Raw genomic sequence first — 6,353 nt, forward strand, 5'->3', positions numbered from 1 at the left:
TTCTTGGACACGTATGAACTCGGTGAGTTAAAGGGGAACTCGACGAGCCAATCAAGGATTTCATGACTTCTCGAGTTCAGGAATGACTCGACGAGTCGGTGAACTGCACTCGACGAGTCGAGTCAACATGGACTGTTGACTTTGACTGTGGACTTTGACTTTGACCAAGAGTTGACCAGTTGACTTCTGAGAGTATTCTGGTAATTTGGAGATTTACGAAAAAGGGTTTTATGGTAACGATAGGTGGTGGAGTTCGTGTTGGTGATCCGGGAGTTGATTTTCTAGTTTCAGACGATAGTTGCGATGCGAGTTTTCCTCACTATACTCAAGGGTCTAAGGCACCAAGGCCGGCCCTTTGGATTATTATATGGTCATGTTATGCTAGTATAATCTGTTAGATCGGAATCCTAGAGGGTAGGATAATATTATATGATATGTGGTATGATCTGTTAGATTGGCATCCTGGTAGATAGGATGGTGTTATGTGCTATGTGGTAAGATCCGTTAGATCAAGTATTGTCTATAGACTGTTATGTGATTATCTATTATATGTGTACATGTTTGTTTGGCGGTTGAGGCTTATCTGCTCGGTGCGAAGGCCAATAGACCTGGGCATTCCAGCCGGTATGTTGTGGGCCGTGAGTATTCCATCCCGAGGATGATTGGACTCAGAGTATGTGAGCATTCCAACCGGTTGGTTGTGGGCCTGGGGTATTCTAACCTGATGGTTGATTGGACCCATAGTGTGTTGGCAATCCAACCTGTTGGTTGTGGGCCTGGGGTATTCCAACCCGATGGTTGATTGGACCCATAGTATGCTGTTATGATTCTATGTGTATTGTTGCGGGTATGGGTATTTTGGGGGAACTCACTAAGCTCTCGGGCTTACAGTTTCAGTTTATTGTTTCAGGTACATCAGGGGATCGCGGCAAGGCGAAGGCGTGATCGTACAGCTCCTCATGTTTTGTCTATGTTTCTGGGAAAACTCTGATATTATACATTTTGAAAACAAAGTTGTAATGATTTTTAATGGTTTGAAATGTTTTTAAAAGTTTAAATTGGTTTGAATTTTTGGGTGTTACACCATGCATGGCCTCTTAGGGCGAAAAGGCCATATTAATGCTTATAAGCTTGCATGGGGCTTCCATGGTCATAAAGTTTGCACCTTTATGCCATGGAACCCCTTCTAGATCCCAGATGTGAAATATAAGTCACTTGGGACGTCCAAATCCCAAAGACCAAGGTTCTTGAACCAAAACCCTCATAAAATGGAAGTAAATAGATCTAAGAAAAGAATGATCAAGTTAGAAACTTGATTACCAGAAAATGTAGCAAATTGAGTGTAGTTCCTGTATCCACTCCTTCCCTCTTGAGCCTTCTATCTTCTTCTTCTTCCACAAGCTTAAAAGGTGCACAAAGATCACTCAATATGGATCACACACTCAAAGAAAGCTCAAGGGTTTCGTGGATTAGGGTTTGGGACAAGGAGGCTGTAAATGAGGACCAGGGGTGGGGATTAAGATGCTTAAATAGGGTGCAAAACCTCGAAATTAGGGTTTCACTCTGCTAGGCCTACTTGCCGAGTCGAGGGCTCTTGACTCGTCAAGTAGGTGGCTGAAATCCCGCGTCCAAGACTAACTTCTACTCGACGAGTCTGGGGCATCCAACTCAACGAGTAGATTTTCAAACATGAATATTTTGTAAATAAATGCGTACCAAAGTCCGGGCGTTACAATTCTCCCCCACTTGTCTTAGACTTCGTCCTCGAAGTCTGTTGCGTCTGGAAACAACTCTGGGTAGTGCTCCCTCATCTCCTCCTCAGGCTCCCATGTCCACTCTGAACCCTTGTGGTGCTGCCACTGCACCTTCACTAACTGAACAACCTTGTTCCTCAAGGTTTTCATCTTGCGATCCAGAATCGTCACCGATCTCTCGATATAGTTCAGGCTGTCGTCAACCTGAATATCCTCCAAGGGCACAATCGCTGAATCATCCACTAAGCACTTCCGCAAATGGGAAACATGGAAAGTGTTGTGGATCTGACTGAGTTTTGCCGGTAGATGCAACTGATAAGCCATCTTGCCCACCCGAGCTATAACCCTAAAAGGAACAATGTACCTGGGGCCTAGCTTGCCCCGTTTCTGGAACCGGATGACACCTTTCCAAGGTGACACCTTCAGGAGGACCATATCGCCCACCTGAAACTCTAAATCTAAACGCCGCTTGTCGACGTAGATCTTCTGCCGACTCTGAGCAGTCTGGAGCCTGCTCCGGACCTGTAGTCTTGAGACTACCTCAGTACTCCCCATGACTCTCTGACCGACCTCACCCCAACAGACGGGGGTCCTACACTTCCTACCATATAGCATCTCGAAGGGAGGTCGGTCTATGCTGGCGTGGTAACTGTTGTTATACAAAAATTCTGCTAACAGAAGATACGTATCCCAACTACCACCAAAATCCAAAACACATGCGCACAACATGTCCTCGAGATACTGTATCGTCCTCTCGCTTTGTCCGTCTGTCTGAGGGTGGAAAACGGTGCTGAAGTGGAGACGAGTACCCATGTCCTCGTGGAACCGCTTCCAGAATTTGGAAGTGAAACGGACATCTCGGTCTGACACCACAGAGACAGGCACTCCATGTCGTGCCACTATCTCACACACGTATATTTTGGCCAGCTTCTCGACCGATATGCTCTCCTGGATTGGGATAAAATGAGAGCTCTTGGTCAACCGATCCACGATGACCCATATCGAATCTACTCCACGTGCGGTCCTAGGAAGCTTGGTAATGAAATCCATGGTGATATCCTCCCATTTCCACACGGGAATGTCTAGCAGCTGCATCTTGTCGTGTGGTCTCTGGTGCTCAGTCTTGACCTTCCTACAGGTCAAGCACCGCTCCACGTACCAAGCAACGTCCCGCTTCATGCAGGGCCACCAGTTGTCAGGGTGAAGATCCCGGTACATCTTCGTCGCCTCAGGATGGATAGAGAACCTCAACTTATGGGCCTCATCCATCAGAACCTTCCGTACTCCGCCCCAGAACGGAACCCAGACCATCCCATGAAGGGTCAACAACCCTTGGCTGTCATAATCAAATGAGGCCACCCGATCCTCTGGCACTTCTGGCGCTCTTCCTTCAGGCCCTCAACATGCGCATCTCTAATCTGCTCTAGAAGTGGAGTAATCACTGTCATCCTCAAAGATATATCTCTAATCGGATCCGCCACCGCCTTGCGGCTCAGGGCGTCGGCCACCATATTGGCCTTGCCCGGGTGGTAAAGGATCTCACAGTCATAATCCTTCACTACATCTAACCACCGAAACTGCCTCATGTTCAAATTCGGCTGATCCATGAGGTACCTCAAACTCTTTTGGTTCGTGTAAATGGTACAACAGACTCCATAGAGGTAATGCCGCCAAATCTTGAGGGCGAAAACCACAGCTCCCAGCTCTAAATCATGCATCAGATAGTTAGCCTCGTGAGGCTTCAGCTGCCTCGACGCGTAAGCTATCACATGACCCCTCTACATCAAAACTGCACCCATGTCCGTAATCGACGCGTCACAATAAACTATGAAGTCATCAACTCCCTCGGGCAGAGTCAAAATCGGTGCCTCGCATAACCACTATCTAAGAGTCTCGAAGGCTGCCTGCTGCTCAGGCCCCCAGTGGAATGTCACCGACTTCTTGGTCAGTCGGGTCAAAGGAACGGTGATCTTGGAGAAATCCTGGATGAATCTCCGGTAATAACGCGCTAGACAAAGAAAACTCTGAATCTCAGTTGGAGACCCCGAAACCTCGCACTGCATCACGACCTCTATCTTGGCCGGATCAACCAGAATACCCTTCTGATTGACAAGATTCCCAAGAAACTGCACCTCGCGCAACCAGAACTCACACTTGGAGAACTTCGCAAAATGTATCTCCCTCCTCAATGTCTACAACGCCTCCCCCAGGTTCTCCTCATGCTGCTCTTGAGTCTTGGAATAGACCAAGAAATCATCGATGAAGACTATCACAGACCGATCCAGCATCGGTCTGCACACGCGGTTCATGAGGCCCATGAACGCGGCTGGAGCATTGGTGATCCCAAACGACATCACCACGAACTCATAGTGACCATAGCGAGTCCTAAAAGCTGTCTTCTATACATCCTCCTCTCTGACTCGCATCTGGTGATAACTCGATCGCAGATCAATCCTGGAGAACCAAGATGCACCCTGTAGCTGGTCAAACAAATCATCGATCCTCAGGAGGGGATAACGGTTCTTCACTGTTACCTTATTCAGCTCCCGGTAGTCTATTCACATCCGATGCGAACCATCCTTCTTCTTCACAAAAAGGAACGGTGCTCCCCATGGCGAACTACTCATCCTGATAAATCCCTTGTCTAGCAGCTTTTGCAGCTGCATAGACGACTCCTGCATCTCGGGAGGAGCCAACCGATATGGTGCCTTGGCTATCAGAGCCACACCAGGGACTAGGTTGATCCTGAACTCAACCTGTCTCTCTGGAGGTATCCCAGGAAAATCCTTCGGGAATACATCCGAGTACTCTCGCACGACCGACACATCATCCACTGTCGCCTTACCCTTATCCCGGGTATCCATCACATAAGCAACATAACCTGCGCAACCCTGCTGAATTTAACGCCTCGACCTCGCTGCTGAACATAAAACTGATGAGTTTTGAGCAAAACAACAATCCTATGGTGCACATGCAAACCCTAAAGCTTTGGATCTAGTTTTTCTAATTGTACATGCAATAATCATCCAATGCTTGCAAACCCTAATCTAGCATACATAAAATCGAACATCATAACTAAAAACTAAGTTAGGATGTTACCTTTCAATTGTAGCTTGATCTTTAACCTTTGAGAGCTTTAGTATCACAAGTGTAATACCTCTAATCGATCACAAACACCAAGAGCAAGTTGGAGAATATGAGAGAGACAGAGAGAGAGGAAGAGGCTCAAAATCGGCTCTAAGATCCTTCTAGGGTTTCTGGTAGCTGAAAATGTGATGCCAAGGGGTTCCTTATATAGTTGAAGAATTAGGGTTTCAGTCAAAGACCTAATCCGGTTGCTTAGGCTCTAAGCAGCCCATAAGATCCTTCCAGAATCCTTATCATGGACGAAATCCTTATGGGATATCCATAAGATTTCGTCCACCCTTATCCATAGGGATCCAGAGCCCATCTTGCAATTATCACATAATTACAATATCAAGTACAACTTCAAAATCCGATTAGCAATCGTAGCTCTTAAAAGCCGTTGTCGAACTCTGACACGTCCTTTAGATAAGGGATCATGTAATCCTCTGTTCTCAAGATATCATGCGGACAAATACATGGAACATAGTCATACTTATTGTCCAGCAATTTGTTTCCCGATTTCTGATTTGTCTGACATAGAACTTAATTGAACACATCAACTTAGTCCTGACCAGGCCCGACACATAAGTCAAACCAAATCATCGAGGGGCCCAAGATATCGCTTTTAACCACGTATGATAAAAGGAATAGATAAACTTCGACTTATATGTTTGTACTATCTACTCATTGAATCATACACAACAATGCATTTTATAACATCAAGTTACTGATGCGTTTACGCATTATCAATGCACAACCAACTCGTAACAACAACTCATATATCTAGGTTTAAAGGCTATATGATATTATCGTCTGACAATCACTCGTGATTAAATTCCATGAAGTGATTCATGTGAGCGCGGGTTTAATCCAATACTCAAATCTTATTTCAGAAGCACTCATGAACGTTGCAGCAAACTTTTGCTATGTCTAAACGCTTAGACAATCTACAAGCCAATTCATGATAGTCTTCTTTCATACTTACTTCCAACGTATGATTGACTGTGGATAGTTTAAATAATCTTATTATTTAGGAAGTCAAAACATGCAAAGTGAAACAATAGTAAATAATTAACATAAGACAATAACTTTACTTATAAATAATACTCCTTTATTTAATCATCAAATGTTAATTACAATTTATCTATTATAAGTTTCTAAAAGCTATCTAATCACTAAAACTAATATCGTCCTTCAGCCCAATACTCCTAGAATGTTGCAAGTGCTTAACCCTACTCAGTCCCTTCGTAAGGGGATCTGTTGGGTTATCCTCTGACGATACCCTCTTCACTACGAGGAGTCCCTCTTCTACCCGATGTCTAATAAAGTGATATTTTCTGTTGATATGCCTGGATCTGCCATGATCCCTCGGTTCCTTGGTTAAGTCAACCGCACCTTCATTATCACAGAAAATCTCCATATGCTCTTTTATGACAGGTACAACTCCAAGGTCTCCGATGAAGTTCTTTAGCC

This window comes from Lactuca virosa, chromosome 1 (assembly GCF_052849685.1).
Source record: "Lactuca virosa cultivar CGN04683 chromosome 1, Lactuca_virosa_CGN04683_v6, whole genome shotgun sequence".
Classification (NCBI taxonomy): domain Eukaryota; kingdom Viridiplantae; phylum Streptophyta; class Magnoliopsida; order Asterales; family Asteraceae; genus Lactuca; species Lactuca virosa.